The sequence below is a fragment of the Onychomys torridus genome, chromosome 10 (genome assembly GCF_903995425.1).
Source record: "Onychomys torridus chromosome 10, mOncTor1.1, whole genome shotgun sequence".
Classification (NCBI taxonomy): Eukaryota; Metazoa; Chordata; class Mammalia; order Rodentia; family Cricetidae; genus Onychomys; species Onychomys torridus.
This window is the reverse complement of record NC_050452.1, coordinates 35,997,417-36,020,318: the sequence shown is the minus strand read 5'-3', so window position 1 is coordinate 36,020,318 and position 22,902 is coordinate 35,997,417. Positions and strand designations below refer to the sequence as shown.

The window sequence follows — 22,902 nt, the reverse complement described above, 5'->3', positions numbered from 1 at the left end:
TGGGGCGATAATTATAAAAATTAGTGTTATGCCATCTAGTCCTGCATTCTTCCATTCCGGTCATTCACAGATGAGAGGGAAGGGTCTCAGATTTGTGAAGTGTAAATCCACTGGCTCAAGAAAGGCAACTTTGTGCTTCTGGTGATTGTTGCACAGGAAGGAGAAGGGAATTAGGAGATGCAGTCTTAACAGATGCTCCCAATGGAAAAGGAGCATACTATGAGCATGTTTAAGATGGAAGGGAATTCTCTCATACTACAGATCATTCAGAATGCAGACAAAGAGGAATACTGGTGGCATGGACAATGTCAAGTAATTACTTTAAAAGATATTCAAAATAAAAAGACTAAAAACGTCATTTGAATATACATTGTTGCCTATGATGCTTCCCCTAATTCAGATTCTGGTAAAAACCTTACAAGGTTCTTGCGTAATTCTCCAGGACTGACATAAATATTATTGCTAAGTAATTGCTACCACTTTCTGTTCCATAAAATGCCAATTTAGGTTTCACTCTTAATAGTCCAAAGTTTCAATACATAAAGAAGCCCTTCCTGAATCTGTGGTACAAGATTCATAAAAGCCACTTAGATGACCTCCATTCACAGGCTGCCAGAAGGATTTCCCAAAGAAGGGATGCCCTATCAAGAACAGGACCGTGGAGTCTGGCACCAAATCCAACTATGCAAGGCCTCATTATTGAGACACTCTGGGTCATGCTCATTTACCTCTTATAATGCCCAGTTTTTCTCTCAAAATAATTCTTTTAATTTACATTCTGTTGTGATATCAAAACCCTTAAAAGATGTAATGATTTTACAAATACAGAAATGTGAGGGGCTAGGGATATGCTAAGTACATGTCCAGCAAGCAGGAAAAAGGTTCTGGGTTCAACCCCCAGTACAGGAAGGAAGGAAAGAATGGGGGGTTGGGGAGTAGGAAGGAAGGAAAGAGGATAATCTTCCAGAGTCAACTCAAGTATCACTGAGGGTCTCACCTAAGTGTGGCTGGAAAGCAGACACTGAAATTATTACAATGATATTTTTGAGACTAATCTCACTGAGTAAAAGCTAAACTAAACATTAGAATGTGACCTGTTATGGAATTATAACACACTTGTGCTTCATGTAACCAATATTGCAGACTGTAATAGGATCTGTGTTAGAGAAACATAGAGACAGAACTCAGTGTCAGTCTTTGCTAAACGCATGACATCAAAGAGCTACCTTTTTCTTCAGTGTCTTCACAGGGAGATACTTTTAATCTCACTAGCTGAAATGTAAAATGATACAGCTACTCCTGGAAACAATCTGGCAATTTCTTTAATCGTTAATCATACTTTACCACCCAGTATTTCTACGTTCGTGTATGTGTCCTACAGGACAGAGATATTTACATCCACTCAAAAACCTGTACATGAATGTTCACAATGGTTTTATTTGTAGTGGGCAAGATCCAGAAATAATCCACATACCCATCAACAGACGAAAGGTTAAATAAACTGGTGCATAGTTACATGGACTACGTACTCAGCAGAAAAAAGGCTACAAAAACAGGGCGCCAAATAAGCTGCAGATACATGGAACAACAGGGGCCGGGGAGAGAAGAGAAAGAGGGGAGAGGGGGAAAGAGGGAAAGAGGAAGGAAGGAAGGGAGGGAGGGAGGGAGGGAGGGAGGGAGGGAGGGAGGGAGGGAGGGAGGGAGGAAGGAAGGAAGGAAGGAGGTGTGAGAGAATGAATGTGAGTGAGTATGACATGTCTTCTCCTTCTCCTCCTACTTTCCTTCCATCTGCTCTCTCAGCCTGTTGGATGATGCTCTCTTTCTCATTTGTTCTACCATATGTCAATCATCTGGAAACATGCTCATAGACACTGAAGAGAGCTTTATTAATCCCCTAGGTGTCTCTCAATCCAGTCAAGCTGACAATCAACATTAAACATCATACCGGGCTGCACAACAAGGTTAAGAATAGCCCAGGCAATTGCAGCAAGACCCTTTCTCAAATACACACATACACAGGGCAGAGTTGGGGGGTGGGAGATGGGTGAGAGCAAGCGAGGGGGGAGGGAGGGAAGGAAGAGAGAGAGAGAGAGAGAGAGAGAGAGAGAGAGAGAGAAGGAGAATTGTAAGTCTTCACCAGCCTTCCAAATCACTAAGGTCAAATCACATAGGATTGCTTTGGCAATCTCTCTTTCCATATGGGATCACAAAAATTCACAAACCAGAAAGTTCAAATAGAAAAAAATAAGTTATCATTATATTATTTTTACCTTACTCACTAAACAAACAATTGCTGGTCCTATCCTCATTAAAGATTCCCCGAACGGTTCAGTCTTTGAGGGATACTACAGTTGAATATGAAATGTCTCCTGAAGGCTGTTTTTAAATGCTTGGTCACCGCTGGTGGTATTGGGGGCGGGGGTCGTGAAATGTTGGGAGGTGGGGCCTAGGTGGAGGCAGTAAACTGGAGGCAGGTTATTGAGGTGACACCATCCCAGGGCGTTTCCTGCTCCCTCCCTCTCTTTTCTGGTCAGCCATGAAGTGAGGGGCTCCCAGTGCTTCCACTGCCACGAGGTCCTTCCAAGCGCACAGGCCAAGGGAGTGCGGAGCGGACTTTGAAACTGGGATCTACATGAAGCAGTCTTTCCTTCCTTCAGTTCTTTCTCTCATTCATCGTGGTCACAGAAACTAAAACAAGATTGCAGGAAAGTAACCAGTGTTTTAAAAGTGTGTTCATGAGTGAAAGCTATGGAATGTTTATAAAACATTGAGCTGATCCTCATTCTAGCTCAGTGGACAGAGGAAATCTAAGGGCAAAGTTAGTTAGAAGTATTAGAAATATCAGTAAATGATGGGACCAGAGCTGGTGATTCAATTCTGTTAGCATCACTCTGCTATGGGTCATTTTGAAACCTAGAACCTTAGATTTAACTTCTATTATCATTAAGAACTCGGGAACTAAATTACCAATATGTAAAACTTTCCTCATTTTCTCATCTGTTTAATGTAAATAAACAACGAATGCTTATTAGAGCTTCTATTAAGAATAACATCTTTGAAATAATGGCCAGTACAGAATTATACAACTATTGTTATTTTTTAAATTCTAAAAATATTAACATTCCTAGTGATGGCTCTATGGCCAATCAGAATTATCATCATCATGGTGATGAAAGATTAGGCAATTTATACAAAAATAAATGTGTACAAATATGAGTTCTGGAAAAGAAATGGTGTGTGTGTGTGTGTGTGTGTGTGTGTGTGTGTGTGTGTGCGCGCACACACACAGGCATTCTGGCTTGTGCAATATGGAGGTCAGAGGTCAATGTCAAGTATCTTTCTTCTATTGCTCTCCATCTTATTTTTTGAGGCAGAGTGGTTTATCGTAGTGAGAGCTCACCTTTGCAGCTACACTGGGACCCTTCCGCCTGCCCCCAACTCTCCCATGTTCCTCCATGCTGAAGTGTGCCACTGTGACTGGTTTTTGTATGTATACTAGCAATCTGAATTCAGGTCCTCATGCTCTTGTGACCTACACACTGTCTCATTTCTGCACCTAAGGCATGAGTTCTTTTTTCTTTCTTTCAAAGATTTATTTATTTATTATGTATACAGCACACATGACCAGAAGAGGGCACCAGACCTCACCACAGATGGCCATGAGTCACCATGTGGTTGCTGGGAACCGAACCCAGGACCTTTGGAAGGGCAGTCAGCACTCTCGACCCCATCTCTCCAGCCCAAGGCATGAGTTCTTAAACTGGTAACTTATCTATGAACCATTTTTCCATCCCTGCTTGTTAGCAATGTTTAGTAGCCTTTGTTAAATTAGGTGTTGAAGCATTATTAGGATCACATTACATATCCCCATTCTTTAAAGGATGGTTCTATAGGTATTCTGGCAAAGCATCCAATGAGAATATTATCTGGATGAGGAATGAGTAATAAACAAATTCATATAACCAGGCCAAACTTAGTAGGTATCAAGAATAAGTTTCTGGGTTTATTCCAGCATTTTTCTGGGTCTTGAAATTTTACTTTTTAAAATGTACTTTTTAGTATTTATCTTTATAAGTACATGCAAGATATACCAAAGTTGAAAGTAATTATAAAGAAAATAATTGTGAGTTTCAGTAATATTTTCATGACCATGCAACCATTCATAACTTTTACATATGCAATCACTACTTCTAAACTGTATTTCAGAATAAATCATGCAAACCCACAGCTGTGAGATTAAGTAGAGAAGAGAAAAATCCCCATTTCTGGCACAACTTCAAATGCCTCAACCAAGACAGAAATGTCAAACACAAAGATTCCATTGATGCTCTGCAGCTCCCAGGGGCAGAAAGAAGCCGCCAAGGCTTTCCGGATGCTAACATACTTAACACACTCACCTCCGCTACATTATAAGAAAGCCTGGCTAACGGGAACTCAGGACCAGTGGCTCCATGGGGTCATGCCTGGCACTCCTGTGCTGCGGACGAGCTCTGTTTCCAAGTGCTGATGTGGTTAGAAGGACAATGGGCCTCCTTTGGTCCTTTCCCTCACTTGACTCTTCTTCAGCATTCCTGTCACACTGATCGGAGGCAAATGCAGTTTTCAGCAGCTATTTTCAGCTGGCAATGGTTGGTCTTTTAAAGCTACACAATGCAGGGTTCCACTAGATCCCAGTTCACAGAACACATGTGAAGTTTCACACTTATCTATTGACACTGAGGAAGTTACTCATGGAAGAAGTTTCTTTGGTCCTTGAACATAGGCTGGCAATGCTGCAATGGTTTTTTGAAATGAAACAAAAACAGAAATAAAAATATCCCAATAGTGTAGTAAGCAAATTTTTAAACTAAAATTTTAAGAATTTCTAGTGATGAAGAAACCCCCACTTGCAATAGCTATGGAGAAAGATTTAATTCTTAGGAATACAAACTTAAAGAACTGCTACATACAGGAACAACGAACAGACGCAGATGTGAGCAGGGGAGCAATGTGCCAATTCTTGCTTAGGATGTTTAGTTTCTCTTATTAAACCAGTAAATAATTTCTAAATCACAGTTTAAATTATTTTTCTCCTGGAAGTAGACAAATTGACTTTCCAGCATAGAATTTCACATGAAAAAGTAACCAAAGAATATCAAGTAACTAAGAAGAACTATGAGGCTAGGGATATTGAGACCTTCTTTGAAATCTCTACAGCTAACATGGTGTCCTGAAGCACCAAGAAACACACAGACCAGTGAAACAGAACAGCAAACCCACAAGGAGACATGACCAATGGGCAAAGTCTAATACATGAAACAGGTGTGTCAGCTCTGAGACCAAAAATATAGCTTTAAAATCCATCCACCAGTCTGTCCATCCATCCATCCATCCACCCACCCCCCTATCTACCTACCTATCTATCATCTAGCTAATTATTGCATTTACTTGTGGGGAGCTGGGGTCAGAGGACAAGTTTATGGAGCTGGGAGATTCTCTTCTTCCGCTGTGGGTCCTGGGGACTGAACTCAGGTCATCAGGCTTGGCAGCAGGTGTCTTTACCATCTACGCCATCTCACTGGGTCCCAAATTAGACCTTTTAGCAGACAATGTTAGGAATGGATAGCAATTTGTCAAAAGAAAGTTTGACTTATTCCTAATGTCAACTATAAACAAAAATTCCAAAGTGATCCAATAAAAACAAAAATGACACAATTACCTTTTGATTGGGTAAGTTCCTACATATTTGAGGGTAGAAAATACTCTGTAGTCATCACTCAAAATCCAGACATAATTTAAAATGAAAATCATTACGTTCGAGTACTAAAGAAAATTAAGCAACGAAATACCATAAATAAAATCATAAGACAAATTATATGCAGATAGATCATAGAGAACTAATGTTCCTAATTTACAAACAAATCAAAATTTTGATGAAAAAGACATCAAAAATAATGATTTTTAAAGGTGAGCAAAAAGCATGCATAAATAATTCACACAAAGGATTAAAAGTTAAATTAAAATATGAAAATATGTTCAACTTCACTTAAAAGAAAAAAAATCAAATTGGAATGATACCTGATACCAAACGGGCATTATCACCCAATAGATTGGTAAAAATTCAGACGCTTAATACTGTGGTGTACTGGTGAGGCTTCAGGAAAACAAGCTCTTGTACATATGACCAGTAGGATGGCAGATGGTATGACTATGCAGAGTCATTGGTAATGATTAGTTATTACCTGTATGCCAAAGGAACCGAGACTTCCTGTGAGAGTGTGTCTCCCAGCAATGTCAAAAGCTATACCCGGGGTTTGGGGATTTATCTCAGTGGTAGAGTGCTTGCCTAGCAAGCACAAGGCCTGGGGTTCGATCCTCAGCTCAAAAAAAAAAAAAAGCTATACCCGTAAAGTCTCATCAAATTGACTGCCTAACCATGGCTGAACAAGAGCACCAAGAGACATGCTAACATGGTTGGGAAAAGTCCATGAGGCCTAAACCCTACACAAAGAACTACAGTCAACTAGGGAATCCTGAGGTTGGGAGAAATAGTCTTCCCCATAGAAGAGAATACCAATTGGTTATCTAATACCAAGTGATCAGCACTGAAAACATATATGTACAAATAACATAATACCAAGACGATTGTATTTATGTATTTGGGACACACATGGACATACACACACACACACACACACACACACACATTAATGGAAAAAAAGAGACAATATATGAATTTAAAAGATAGTAATGAGGGGCATTTGGAAAGGTTTTAAGTGAGGGAAAGGGGAAATTGTTTAATTTTATTACAATCTCAAAAAGGAATATTGACTGGATTTCTATTTAGTGAGGTCATATTGACCCATGCCACTTCCTAATATGTAAGTGAATCTGCCACAATTTAGACTTTAGACAATGATTTTGAGTTTTATTAGTGGTGCCTTTTTAAAATGAAGCTGTCTGTTTAAACCAAAACTAAAAATAAGAACCTCAAAATAAACAAAGGTCCCTAGGAAACCTGGGACAAATGGCTAACTGAGGTGCCTATTAACATATCAAGGCGGATGCTGGCCACCAGTCTGCCAGTCTCTCTCAGCATCACAAGAACCAGTTACAGAGCCCTGGCCCTACCCTAGGCCTCTCCAGCCTGAGCCTTGCTTCCCTGCCCCAGGTTCTCTTCCTGGTTAACTCAGCCATTTTGGCTGTGTGCTCTCTCTCCTGCTCTGCTCTTGGCCTTTTGGTGCTCTTGCTCTTTGTCCATTTGTCCTGTCTCCTCTTCCTCCTCTCTTCTCTTCTCCTCTCGCTCTCCTCCCCTCTCTCTCCTCTCATGGCCATGTTCAGTCAGGAATCTTCCAGATGCCTCTGGCTGTTCTCTCCCACATATTTAAAACATAAACCTCTTTAACCATACCGAGGAGCGATCATGTCCTCACTTTCATTCAGTGTTTATTAAGATGGAATGTAATAAAGCAATGCTTTTATAATGAAAAAGACTATAAACAAATAAAGCATCAAGACAGGGGGGCCCATGAGTGGAAAAAGTTTAGATTATTCTGTTTCCTTTAACCATTTCAGTTCAGTTACACTCAGTGTATACCAAACACACTCCAAGAACTTACTGCATACCAGCTACTATGCCACATGAGAGGAAAGTAACTATGAATAACAAAGGATGTTACCATGAAGGCATAGGCTCTTTGAGGGCATAGGCCTTTGCTAGCTTGCCTACAACATCCCCCAGAACCTACTCTTGCCTGGCACATAGGAGGTATTCAATGGTAAGAGGCAGCTGATGAAATGACCATTTCAAGAAGTTCATGGTCTCCTGGGAATTAAAAGTTAGTAACACCAGTCCTAAGGAGGAGTGCATTCACCACCTGTGCTGGCTAGCTTTCTATTGTTCTTGTTGTTTCGTTTTTGTTTTGAGATAGAGTTTCTCTGTGTAGCCCTGGCTGTCCTGAAACTTGCTTTGTGTGGTGGTATGGTGTCCTCCAATATATTGTACACCCTAATAAACTTATCTGGGGTTAGGGAACAGAATTGCCACTAGACAGTCATAGAGGCTAGAAAATGGTGGCACACCCACCTTTAATACTATCACTTGAGAGGCAGAGATCCATCTGGATCTCTGTGAGTTCAAAGGCCACGCTGGAAACAGCCAGGCATGGTGACACATGCCTTTAATCCCAGGAAGTGATGACAGGAAGCAGAAAAGTATATAAGGCGTGAGGACCAGAAACTAAAGGCTTTTAAGCTTTTAGGCTTTTAGCAGCAGATCAGCTGAGATCCATTTAGATGAGGACACAGAGGCTTCCAGTTTGAGGAAACAGGATTGGCTAAGAAGTTGGCGAGATGAGGTTAGCTGTGACTTGTTCTGTCACTCTGATCTCTCAGACATCACCCCAATATTTGGCTCCAGGTTTTTTATTAATAAGACATTTTAAGATTCGTGTTACAGCTCTGTAGACCACGCTAGCCTTGAATTCACAGAAATCTGTCTGCCTCTGCCTCCTAAGTGCTGAGATTAAAGGTGTGTGCTACCATGCCTGGCTCTGGCTATTTTTTATGTTAATTTGACAGAGGCCAGGGTCATCTGAGAAGATGGACCATCAGTTAAGAAAATGTTTCCATATGATTGGCTTGTAGGCAAGCCTATGAAGTATTTTTCTTGACTAATGAATGATGTGGAAGGGCCTAGCCCACTGTGGGCAATGCTGCCCCTGGGCAGGCAGTCCAGAGTTGTACAAAAAGCACACTGAGCAAATCATTGGGATCAAGTCAGTAAGATGCACTTCTCTGGTTTCTGCTTCAGTTTGTGCCTCTAGATTCCTGGCCTGCTTGAATTCCTGCCATTAATCCCTGCAGTGGTGGATTGTTACCTGGAAGTAAAAGATGAAACAAATCCTCTCCTCCCCAAGTTGCTTTTGGTCATGGTGTTTCATCACAGCAATAGAAACTCTAAGTAAGATGCCATCTAGGAATAGTTACTGATTAGATCAAGAGACTATAGTGATCAATACAATCTGAGGTGAGACATGAGCACAGAAAGTTCATCCAAACGTTCTATCAGGGAAAGATTGCTTTGCAAGAGCTTGAGAACACAGCTCTTCCTCATAGTTGGAGAAAGTAGACTATTCTTCCAGGTTCCATGCAGAACAAGGAATGCCCACAGTTGCAGCAATGACAGTGTGCTATTGACCGTGATCAGCTGGAGCACACTCCTCCCACCAACAGACGATTAACTTGAGACATCAGAACTTGCCAGAGTCACAGGCTGAATTGTCAAGGATACACTCAGTTGGGCCTCCAACAGCAGACTCCCTCCCTGACCCCTCTTCTGCCTTTTAAACCCTATACTTTGTCTGGAAGGGCGGAGCCAGAGTGTTAACAAAACAAGTGCTCCTTGTTAACTTAGACACAGCCTTCATAGGAGAAAAAGTACTAGGTTAGACACAGTCAGGCCTGATCAAACTCAAGAGGACACTTTCTTGAATGAAAAGAAAGTGTGTTGAAATTTGTAAGGTCACCAAAGTTCAATATTCCCCAAATGGCTTTTGGCAGACAGTAGCCAAGGTAACCTTTCACAAATAAAAATAAAACCCTAGATTTTCTGCAAATGGAAAATTGCTGGTCACCATCCAAAGTCTGCAGGTATTTAAGGATGTAATTAATATTCCCAAGCTGCCTCTTCCTGTCATCTTCCAACAAAGTCAATGACCCTGAATCCCCTAACACTCGGGATTCCAGTGGCAGATTTATACAGCTAACAAATGTTTCCAAGAGGCTCGTGTACCACCGCTGTACTTGATGCATTTCTGGATCTCTGAGGACACTTGTGCCTGTTGGGGTCTCAAGTTCCTATCTACAAGTTCTGTCACATGACAGAACAAGTGGGCCATTTCCAAGTACATCCCACAGACAGGGAGGTAGCTGTGAGCACCGCATGTGATGGTACAGCAGAAGCCACGCGCTGCATGGCATTTGTGGACTATTGGCAATATTACAGAATGAAGCAAGGAACAGATTTCAGAGGAGCATAGGTCCCTAAGAAGTAGCCGCCACTCAGTTCCAACCACTCCTTGCATTTTTAACATGTTTTTCAAACAGAAAACAATACCAGCCAACTAATCTAGTGAGCTATCTATTCACATAAAGTCTATTTTTTCAAACTGGATTTGGACCCAAAGTTCGCACAAACACTGAGTAGGCCAAACTAAACAGTGAAAGCTTTATGGCTATGTGTCTACAATCCAGGTTGCTTCTGATAGACAAAGGGAAAGAGGTGCAGAACCAGGAGATGCTGTCATATACAATTCCTTCAGGTCCTTTCCAGTGCTATAAGAGAAGTGACCCCATGAGTTACTGGGGAGCCAACTGAGGGCCATGCTTACACTCAGAGGGAGTGTACTGGAAGGACAGGAGATGGGAGAAGCTGCAGAGAGTGTGATCTTGATACCTGTGGTGGGAGAAAGCGGCATTCCAGCCATCTTGACTGCATGCTGTCTCACAAACAAACATCACTAACTGGTTGCGGCTGGTTCAGAGATGATCTCATTGCCAGAGTGACGATTACTTTAAAGCGAGCATTGATCTAAGCACCGACCAAGAGCACTCTTATTTTTCTGTCTTCATTTCCGGAATGGGCAAGGGTTTCAGCTCCCATCACCACATCACGTTATCTCCATAAACCTGTGCCAGACCCACTGGGACCATAGCCATGGAATAACTTTCTAAGATCCACTTACTGTGGTGCTAAGAAAAAGGTACAAAGGAAACAAATCCTGGGCTCCAACTCTAACCCTGACAGGCTCCAGCCCATCCTGTGTGGAAGGGAAGGAAGAGTTCTTGTCCTGCCAAGACCTTCAGCCACTAAATGGACCAGCTGTGTGACAACCAACAATGGAAAATAAAGAGGACACATAAGGGGGGACGGTGGAGAAGCTCAGTCCAGTCAGGAGGCAACACTGCAGGACACGGAGAACCTTGGCTCTGGCCCCGCATGGCCGGGTCGATGTCCAGCTCCTCCACTTACAGTGTCTTCAATAAGTAGTTACTTTGCCTGGCTCATCCCATCTTCTCCTCTGTCAGACGGGGTAGCAACCCCTGTGTCAGGGCTTTGCAGTGAAGACCAAATGAAGAACAGTTCTTAATAAATAGAAGCTGCACTTCTATTTATTCATTCTTAATATTATAATTGCATCTTATTCATACAAACAAATTAAGATATTTCTGAACTGTGAAAGAGCTGTAGTAGTCTCTAATTCATGTCCACCATTTTGCTGTTTGTCTTGAAGTGCTATAGACAGAGTACTCTATTGGCCATTCTCCAGCCAGCATTATTATCACATCATGAGAGACGTTCCTTCCCACAACAATCAGATTGGAGAAGGCCATGGAGTTAAGAGATGGATTTAATAATGGTTTGACGGGAAGTGTTGAGTACTGTGCTCCTTGTCTGACCAGGAAAACCAGGTGATGGGGCAGAGGACAGGAACGACGAGGAGAAAAACCAGGCGAAATGTGGGGAGACACAGCTAACTGAGCCAGAAGTCTCCAGAGTCTAAGAGTTTGATTGTATGAAAACACTAAGATGCAAAGACAGTTGCTATTCTCTGCTCTCACTGCACAGAATGTTGCCCTGACAGTATTTCCCACCGGGAGATGTCACGACTCCCCTTCCCTACATGGTCCATGCTCCTCTTCAGGCACCATTCTGTTGTCTAAACAGGCCCTCGATAACTGGCCCCACATCTGTGCTCTTGCAAAGTATCACAGGAAACTCTGAAACAGAGTCACAGCTTCCTTCTTTGTTGGTATTTACTGTTCAGTTAATACTTAGCAAGAGCATACTGTGTGCCTGCAGACAAGATTAGCACTTGAGGTACAGGGGTGTGCAAAACCCAGGGAGTTTATGGTCCAGAAGGGAAGGCCAGACACCACTGAAAATATTACACAACTATATAATAAATCATGCTCACTTAAAAACACACAGTAGGCTGGGGTGCACTGAAGCAATCTGGAGGGTGGAGGAGGCTGACCTCAGGCTCTGTGGTTTGGAATGAGCTCTAAAGGGGTTAACTGCACTGCCCTGGGGAATCATGGGGGTAGTATAATATATTTAGGTAAGCACAAGACTTGTGGTAGGAACAAAGGCAATGAAAGAAGAAAGCAGGCCCCAGAGGGAGGTGATCATGGAAAAGGATACTCTACTGCTCTACAAGGCCCGGTACTGAGGGCGTGTTGCTGAATCCAGACACAGAAGACGCCCTGGGTGTAGCACACTATTTGTAATTGTTTGGGGCTCCTCCCTACCCTGAGGAATAATATCCCAGATTTTTTTCAGCCTGATCATGTGTACTTTTACTGTTCTATTATATTTTAGGAAAAATGTTGATTTCCCCACCACCACCACCACCACTGTCAAATAGAAAGAAAAACAAGAGCCGATCAAAAACCCACAATATGGTGCTTCGTGTATAGCTCGGTGTTGGAATGTTGCCTAACACCATTATGGTCCTAAGTTTAATCCCTACTCTGGGAGAGGCAGACAGGGGAAACACAGATACAATTTTTCCAGAAATATTTTCCTGATTTTTTTTTCCACACATTAAATATGCATTTAAAATACATTTAGGCTCAAGCAGGAACTGCCAAGATAATAGCAATAGAAATAGCTAATGCTGGTTCCCCTCGCACATGGACCATCCAAACCCCTACCACACACACATCCCCATGACTTTTGTTCTGCTGGAGGCTCTGAGGATGGCTTCCCAGACACTTAGGGCTCCCACACCTCCAGCCTGTACCTAGCAGGGCTGCTCCTCTGAAATGCCATAATCACCCCTAGTCAAAAGCCTTTACAAATGCCTGTTTCTAAAGAGGCAGATGATGTCATTCTTGTCTGGATTCCTTCTCCCTGGGAGAACAACTGGAAATAATCAAGAGAAGTGTGCTAACTCCTCAAGCACCCAGGCACCAAGGTGCTCGGTGCCTGCTTTCAGATTTCTCTCGGAGAGGTGTGAGATGAGGAAGAGGAAAGAGTGAAGCTGACAGCAGGAGATTAAATTTTAAAAATTAATAAAACTATAGTTGCACACTGTATGGAAACCAGTTTCTAGGAACACACTGTAAGGCACTCTGCAGTTGTTAACTATGAACATCTGTGCTGCTTTACTTCCTACAAAACACAGAGGTGAAGGACACTAGCAGCTCTAACTATAGTTATTCCTGTGTTTGGTTTCCACACTCATGAAAAGGGTGTGCATTCCCAGCCAGAAAAGTATCCAAACACAAGTAATGAGGAAGAAACCTTTCTGGCCAGTGTCTGAATTCCTTGCGTGGTGTTGATGTGCACAGGGAAGGAACCTCAAATCCTACACCACTGTGTGAAAAGAATTGTTCAGATTAAACCATACACGATACAGATAAGGAAGAAAGAGTCTACTCATTTCAGTGAATGGTTTGGATAAAACCACAGCTTCTAAAACCTAACACACTAACTCTTGTTGCATTAGAAAATGTAAATTGCTAATGAGCACTGCACCATATCAGCTTCCTGTTCCAGTTGGCTCGCTGTCAGCTTGGCAGCAAATCAAGAGCCTGAAGAAGAGGTGCAGGCATGTGTTTTGCTGTAAAAAATGAAAGGAATAAAAAAAAAAAAGGAGGGAGGGGGCATTTTATACATGCTTCAGTGAAAATCACCACCCTGCTTGGGGCCAATTCAGTCCAGGTGCTAAGGACAGAGTAAACAGGCAACACACGAAGACAGACAGGCAGCCTCTACGAGACTTACATTTCTGATTACATCTATTGCTATGTTTCAAAGCCCAAGTCAGTGTGACTGTGCGTGTACACATACATGCCCCTTTCCGTGTCCACCATGTCTTTCACTCTCCCATCATCCAGGAAGTCTCTGCTTAGTGTCTGTTGTATCTCTTTCTTATCATCCATCCACCCCATCTACCTATTTGTCCATCTTTGCCTCAATCTAGCTATCATCTATCCATCTGTCTGTCTAATCTATATACATGTGATTTCATCTAAGGCATCATGACTACAATAGACCAACTCCAAAACATGTAAAACACAATATTGACTGATACTGTCATCTGGCATTTATCACATTTACTGATTGATTTTGCACCAGTACTTATTAAAATGTTGGGAAGCTTTCTCTGAAGAGTGAGTTTACAAATGATTTAAATTCTATTGTGATAATTAGGGAACAAATGGGAATCACTTTTGTATTCAAGAAAGTCCAATCATAAACCATCCTTAAGGAAATGCCTGCCCTTCAAAAGCTTACACTCAAACAATTCTAGATAATTACACAACAATCACAATTATTAGCGCTAACTGAATGTAGAGGGGCAACTATACGGTGCAAGAAGCTTTAGTCCTTTGTCTTTCCTCTTCCTTTTTCTCTTCCTTTTGAGATAGGATCTCATTACATAGACTAGGCCTGAAACTCACTATGTAGCCCAGGCTAGCTTTGAACTCATGACCCTCCTGCCTCAGCCCCCTGAGTGCTGGGATCATGAGCCTGTGACACCATGTCTGGCAGCAGTTTCAGATATTATTTCAGTCAATACCTGCTCTGACGCTATTTTATAAGATGCTAGAACAGCAGTTCTCAACTGTGGGTCATGACCCCTTTGGGGGTCACATATCAGATATCCTGCACATCAGATGTTTATATTACTATTCATAACAGTAGCAAAATATAGTTTTGAAGTAGCAATGAAATAATTTTATGGAGCCGGGAGGTGGTGGCACACGCCTTTAATCCCAGCACTCGGGAGGCAGAAGCAGGCGGATCTTTGTGAGTTTGAGGCCAGCCTGGGCTATCAAGTGAGATCCAGGAAAGGCACAAAGCTACACAGAAAAACCCTGTCTCGAAAAAACAAAAAACAAAAACAAAAACAAAAAAAAAAAGAAAAGAAATAATTTTATGGTTGGGGTCACCACAACATGAGGAACTGTATTAAAGGGTCACAGCTTTACAAAGGTTGAGAATCACTGAATTAGAGAAATTCGGGTTGCATTCCAATGGGCATATTGAAGAAGCAGGTTTTCTACCCATTCTGGTATTTTTGGACATACCTGGCCCCAACAAAAGCTATGTTTCAAAACAACTACACTTGTATATCACACATTCTTCTATTATTGGGAAATTTATACCATATCTACTATTTATAAAACCTAGTAAAGCCTCTTAGTTAATTTTCAAATCATATGCATAATTATAGTCATTAGCTGCTTAACAATAGGGGTGTGTTCTGAGAAATACATCATCAGGTGATTACATCATAATGTGAACACCAGAGTTGACTATACAAATCTAGATGGTATAAGTTATACTCTATATGGCTTCTTGATATAATCAAGAGACAATAAACATGAGTCACTCTGTGAACCCACTGTCACATATGCTGCCCATAGCTAACTGAAATGTCATTATTTGATGCATGACAGCACTACATTTTTTATACTGTTTGCAGATATAAAATTTGGTGACATAGACAGTATACTCTATGCCTTTATACACATATAAATATCAGCACAAGAAGATCTGTCCTAGTGTTATAATTAATAATGTTTGCTTTATATGATGTGTCAAGGAAAAATGAAGTGCTTGAAAAATAATTTGGAGGGATCCCTTACGTTAGTGAGAGTGCTTTGCAATAGGCAGCTCTGTATTTCTTTCTGCACAGCTCGTGATGTATTTTAAATATGTAGTAAACATTTTAAACTTCACTTGATATGGCTATTTAGTAATATGTGCTGTGGTTAACTGTTTTAATATGTTGGATAGTAAAACCAAATGTAACAGTTCCAACATTTCTCGGGGGAGTGATCGGGAAGCAGACATATGGTATTCATCAGAGTTTGCAACAGAAATCTTAGAAATCGAGAGAAGTGAGGACCCAGGTAGTGAAATGAATTGCAAGCCACGGTAGAAAACAACTCGATGAAGCTCTCTGTTTTGTTCTGGCAGGCCTGAGACAAGAAAGGAAAGCAATCTTTAGTGGAAGCACCTGATACCTACATGCCATAATACAGGAGAATCTACAGGTTAGAACCAACAGACAAGGTGAAACCTTGCATGGATTTTTATTAATCCCAATGAGCTCCTTTAGCTGTATATGTTGATTCTGTGGTCATGGGTTGGTACACTATCACCTACAATAATGAACTAATACTCTTACTCAAGTGTATGAAATTCAAAGGCTAATAATGGACTTACAGAATCACTCTTAGGGTTATTACCAAGCCAGAAGGAATGCTCAAGAGAAAGATTTGTAAAGTCTTGCAGTGTTTTTTAAATTGGAATGGTCTCCATAGGGACAGAAACATAGAGAATGCATCACCTGAAATTTGATGTATTACTGAGAGAAACCTATGAGATGAGAAAAGGATGCATACATGATAGTAAAAGAGATCTCAAAGGAGAAACTCATACAACCTCCTCTTTTGTTTTCTTTAACAATTCTCTGTTTGAAAATGCTTCATATTTTACAAGAATTACCTTCCACAAACCTAAGGAAAAAGTTTAATAAATCACAGGAGACCTGCAAATATTTGTGTGTTCATATACGAGAAGTAACACTGTTTCTAGATGATTCCTGAAGTACTCTATCTGGCGGACCTCAGCTGCAAGTCTTGTGTTTCTGCAGGGACATATAAAGCCAAAGTTGAGAACCACCGCCCTAATAATAACTCTAGACTGAAAATCCAGAGACAGGCTCCAGTCCAATTCCTGCACTGAACAGGATATTTGGGTGGTGCTTTGAGGGAAGGCAGTTACCATTGGTTGTCTTGATTTCTTTGTGTGCAGAGTGAATATACAGGGGTAACTGCTGAGAACAGTTCCACTATCAAAGCACAATAGTACTTTGCCTTATGGATTCTAGGCATAAAAATCTAGGCAACTACAAAACTGTCAAAGAGTATGCCTGGATTTATTGTAGAAAGCAACTCTATTAGTTACTTTTCTATTGCTATGGTAAAATACCATGAGCAAACTTATAGAAGGAAGGGTTTGTTTGGGCTTACGGTTCCAGAGGGATAGGAGTCCATCACCACCACAGCTGGGAAGCAGGGCAGCAGGTAAACATGGCAGACAGAGCAGAATGCTGAGAGCCCCCATGAGGCTTTGAAACCTCAAAGGCCTTCCCTGGCAATATATTTCCTCCCGCAAGGCCACACACACCCTTTAGACCTTCCCAAACAGTACCACCAACTGGGGACCAAGGGTTCTAACTCACATTCAAACCCTCACAACTGAAAAATAAAAACATGGTGAAAATTGAGACTCTATTATTTTTTGTTTTAGATATAACTTTGTCTACTGTCCTAAGACATGTTCAAAAACTAGTAGTGCAATTGTGAAGAAATTATCACAGAGAAAAGCTGGCACTTCAGGTATGCTTCACTGGAGCTGAGATGCCAATGTTTGTGAAGGAATTATCACAGAGAGGCTAGCATTGCAGGTATACCTCATTGGAGCTGAGATGCCCATGGTATGTTTATTAGACATGCAAGTTTATAGACTCTTACTTGTGTATTCTTTGCTATCCCAGGGAGATATAGATGAGCGTGCTTTTAACACTACAGTTTTATTACTTAGGATTATCAGCCAATTACTTAGGATGTCATCACCTGGTATTACAACAAAATTCTGTTCCTAAGAAATCCTTTTTGGTCAGACTCGACTCAACAATGGAATTCACTATTGATGTATAACAACAACGATACATTAGGCATCAGACTTTATGTTGGGCATTTGGGCCATTTTAGCTCATGGGTTTGACTACTACATCTATGTGGACGCATTTTAGTTATAAAGAAGCTGAGAACCTGTGAGGTTAAATGACCCACAATTACTGAGAGTCAGAATCTAGACCTGACAGCTACTGCTGCCCCAGGGTTTCTATGCTTGGAGAATTTAGAATAATGACAAATAAAAAGATGTGTTCAATCAATACTGATAAATTGAAAATGTGATATAAGCCCATGACAATATATTATTTTAGCATTTGAAATAAAAACAATTCCAATATTCTAAGTATAAAATGCAAACATGTGGGTTATTACTTTACCTTAAGGTATATCATTTGGCTTTAGAATTTCCTACCAAGAATGTCTGCAGGGATAACTGTGACAAATGTAAGTTCCTACCTATTGTCCATTCCCACATTCCTTCTATCAGAAAGCTTACTTTGTTGTCTCTGATGAAGCTCTCATGAAAACTACTGTTTCCCTAGAGAGAATGATGGAGTACAGATGCAACTAGGAAGTGCCCTTGCCCTCTACCTTTTCCTTCTTATCTAAACTGGTAGGCAGGTGGTCTCTGGAGAACCCCACCTCAAGACTACAGTGATGGAACTGCAGCTTCAGGCCACTCAAGAAGACCATCTCTAGTCTTTCAGAGAAAAGCAAATCCTCATCTGTTACGTTCAGCTAGTGCAATATATCCTGAGGCACTGGGGCCCAAACCCCTAATCCCATATCATCACAAGGGAGCAAAATAAATTTAACTGTGCATTATGCTATTTCTATAGTTTCACCATGCCTCGAGCTTAAACCACAGAATTTTGAGATACTCAGAATTATTCATTCTCTCATTTTGCAGTAAATTGAACTAAACAGATCTAGAACCCTATGACCTTGTATTTAAAGGCACCATAAAAACCCAGTGAAAATAAATGAATGAACAGTGACAAAAACTAACCAAAAAGTTTATACAAATTAGTTTTATGAATTAAAAGTCAATATGTTCATTTGCAGGAAAACAAGTAAAGACACTGTGTTAAGCTAAATAAGCCAAGAACTGGAAGACAAAAGACCTGAAAATAGAAGAGGAACTATTATGGAGGCAATGTGGTATGTGAGACTGAGTAGCAGAGGGTACACTTCTAGTGGAGGACAGAATACAAAGGAGAGTGGGCATAAACACATTAAAACTCATTAGTATGTGCAACTAATGTGTTTTAATAACAGTTTCAAAATGTGGTTTCCTCTAAAAGAATATGGAGGCTTTTCTTTCTTTTTTCTTGACTTGGTGCTTTCTGACCAATGTCCCCTAGATCAGTGGTTTGCTCCTAACAGGCCACGGGTCTATCAAGCTGATGTCTTACCTTGGTCCACAGGTCAGCTTCAAGCCCAGAGTAGCTAATGCCCCCTGGGCCAGATGCCTTGAACCACAATGGTCTGCCCACTCATATCAGTACCCCATATGTCTTAGGGTATCTATTGCTGTGATGAAACACCAACCAGAACCAGCTTGGGGAGGAGAGGGTTTATTTCATTTTACAGCTATAGTCCATCATGGTAGGAAGTCATGGCAGGACCTCAGGGCAGGCCCCTGGAGGCAGGAACTGAAGCAGAGGCCACAGAGTAATGCTGCTTACTGGATTGCTTCTCATGGTTTGCTCAGCCTTTCTTATACCATCTACCCAGGGGTGACACACCATACTCTGACTTCAACCCCCATCTATCATTAATCAAGAAAAAGCCCCACAGGCCAATCTGGTGGGGGCATTTTCTCAGTTAAGGTTCTTCCTTCCTAAACAACTCTAGCTTGTGTCAAGTTGATTTAAAAACAACAACAACAACAACAACAACTAGCCAGACCAAGTGAGTTCCAGGAAAGGCACAAAGCTACACAGGGAAACCCTGTCTCGAGGAGCTCAACCTATGTGACACATGCTAGTGAAATAATTATTTATTTACAACCCCAAATGGACCCCAAACTAGTTTTCACATAGAACATCATTTTATGCTCATCAAAATCACAAATGATCTATAAGGACAATATCAAGGCTCAAGGCCAGGGAGCTGCCAGCTAGCACCACATTGCTAAGAAATGGCAGGGCCAGAACTTTTAAATCATGGATTTCTGGGTTTGGGGATTTAGCTCAGTGGTAGAGCACTTGCCTAGCAAGCACGAGACCCTGAGTTCCACATTAAAAAAAATCATGGATTTCTGCATTCAAACTTTCTGCTTTTTCCGGTACACCTCTCTGTAGGACAACATTCCAAGAGTACACTTCAAAATCTGAATTAAATTTCATTCTCTGAAGACAGTTCAAATGGATTTATTTTTCTTGTGGCTGGCAAGCAAACACTGAAGTATACAGAAACCCATATTCTCTTTGAACTTAGCAGGACTGAGGAAGCATAACACCAAGCAGCATAAGCAGGCTGGGCCAGTTTCCTCCTTCCAGCTTCCCACCCACAACACTGAAAAGCCAATCCTGGCTTTTTTGCATGAATAGAAAAGAGTTGCCCACCTCTCTAGAAATGTCCCTGGGAAGTACCTATTTAAAAGAGTGTAGATTTAAAAGAAAATAGCATCCTGCCATTGACCAACCTGTCCAGCTTTTGTTTTGTTTTACCAATCACAGTTTCTTATCATCCTTCCCATACAAAGGAAGAATACAGAGACACTAAAGAAACTGTCAAAAATAAATTACATAATGAATAGATAAAAGAAAATATGAATTTTAAACATGGGCAATTACTGTCAAGAGCTATTATTGAAATAAGCAGAATTAAAGCTTGTTACTCTTACTTCTAAAAGCCAGGCAACCAATAGACTTCTATGGCTATAAGTAATATTGTAATTTATTACAATGCAGAGAAAAGAGGATACATGCACAAAAACAGGGGGTAAGGCAGAAATGTCCAACTATGTAATAGTGATGGATGAAAAGCAAAGGCGATATCTAAACTATTAACCACAAGACTGGTTTTCTCTCCATATGCTAATGGAATGGCTGGGCATACATGGCATGAAACAGTGTGGGGAGCAAGCCTGAGCACAGCGTGCAATGGATGTAGCAGTTATATGGGTTTGAAGCAGGTTTTATACCTTACGTCTAAAGACATGGGTTTCATAGTCACAAAACCTGGAGTCAAATGCTAGCCCTATTAATTAGCAACTGAGAAAAGGCAGCTTGGTGAAGCTTTTAACAGAGAAAACAGGCCATTTTGTTGTCCTATAAACAGGTAAGACGGTAAAATAGTTGATGCAGAATTCTTTTATTGATTACTTATTTTCAAAATTACTTTCAAAATATTTTCATTAACTACAAAATATCCATCAGGAATTGAATAAAGTCTGCTACTCATTGTCAAGAAAAGCAAGCCTATGCTTTGGAGTGTTATAAGCCCAGTACTGACAACAGGCTCCCTGTGAAAGCCATTAACCTTGGTACAGCATACTATGTATTTTTGGAAGATAATGTATTTTTTGGATACAGATTGAAGTATCCATTCCTAACAGGACTCAATCACAATTACTCCAATACTATGTGATTAAGTTTTCACCCTGATACACAAATGTTACATTTTCCTTAGCAGCATCTAAAAATATAAACCCTTCTTTTAGAATATTTGAATTTTCAATGTCATTAATAAAGATATGTCCATACCAACCAACTACAAAATTATCTTGAGAACTATAGTCCTTTGGGTGTATTCAGAAGCTGAGAGAGAGAGAGAGAGAGAGAGAGAGAGAGAGAGAGAGAGAGAGAGAATGTGTATGTGCACTCATGTGTATGTTTTCCAGTGACTAGTTCACATATGCAAAAGTAACACCTTCTGTACCACTTAAAATAAATATTCAAAGTGAATATTGGTAAAAAAATGTATGCTTAGTATTTTAAAAGAAAGATTTAAGCCAAACTAAAAATTCCACAACTTATTATTTTTTAATTTTTAAATTGTGAGCTAGCAATTTTTTTCCTGTACAAACATGAATTCACAGAAGTGTTTTCAAAGCAAGAAAATGCAATATCCTGAGCAAGTGTAAAGAAACTAATAAAAAATGAACTGTGGGGTAAATGAACACCTTGAGTGAATATTAAGAGAATATTCCTAGAGCATTCATTACTTTAGTTCCAACAATAAACTGTCAACATACAAACGTTATAAAGCTTACCCAAACAACTGTAATTAGAACACGCACACTAGCCTTGTTGTCTGACTCGGGAATTACTCATTTCAACATCATTTCCAATGAAATTCCTCTAGCATCCAAATTTACTTTAAATCAAAGCTCTGTTCTAAGCATTGTATAAACCATATTAAAACCATTCTAAGTCAATATTTATTTCCAGCCAAACAAACACACGTAATGGCAGATAGTGTTGTATTTAACGGAATGGCAACAAATTCCACAAGTTCTACTTGAGTAGATTATAAACTGGCAAGCAGGTTCCTTTTCAGGCAAGGCAATACTTCCCGTCTGTGGAAACTGAATGAAGTTTCCATCTCATCAGGGATTTGCTCTCCATAACTGGCCACAGGAAAGGTCAGAAGTGAGCACAAAATAAAGCACACATGCATGGGACACTAAGATCTCCAGCACCATGGCCTGGATCAGAGATGTCTCCATACTTCCCCCAACGAGGCCCACAGGGGTCTAGAGGATGCATAATTGGCCTCACTTGAGCTTTGCTGAGCAGGATGTCTACATACACATAAACACATACATACACACATGTGCAAATTAATGAAAGAAAACTTGGACTGCTTTCAAAGTATTCATGCTTTTATTAACTTCTAGGCATGACTTATACCACTGAAATTAGCTTTACACAAATATAAACTATTGAAAGAGTCAATACCCTAACATGTGGATGCTTTCATGAGTGATAACGCAGCCCTTACAGGAGATGGACCATTACAGTCTCTGATAATCGTAGATTCTCCCCAAACTAGCACAGACTACTTTACTGGGAGGCTAGGGTGTCATTTGGGATAGACTAATTAATTAAAATTCAAATGAGGTATAGCAGTCTCAAAATAATATAAAACTCCTGAAAATGGTGATTTCTAATCCCAAGACACTGTAACACCTTACAAAACAATTTTTCTCTGAATATTTTGCTGTTTGACCAAGGCTTTGACACTAAC

At 40.6% G+C, this 22,902-nt stretch overlaps 1 protein-coding gene across 1 annotated transcript in view; it reads right to left on the bottom strand.

Annotated features, from left to right (window-relative positions):
- The window catches only part of Scfd2 (sec1 family domain containing 2), a 320,177-nt gene that overhangs the window by 177,622 nt on the left and 119,653 nt on the right, over nt 1-22,902 (bottom strand). The window lies entirely within an intron of this gene.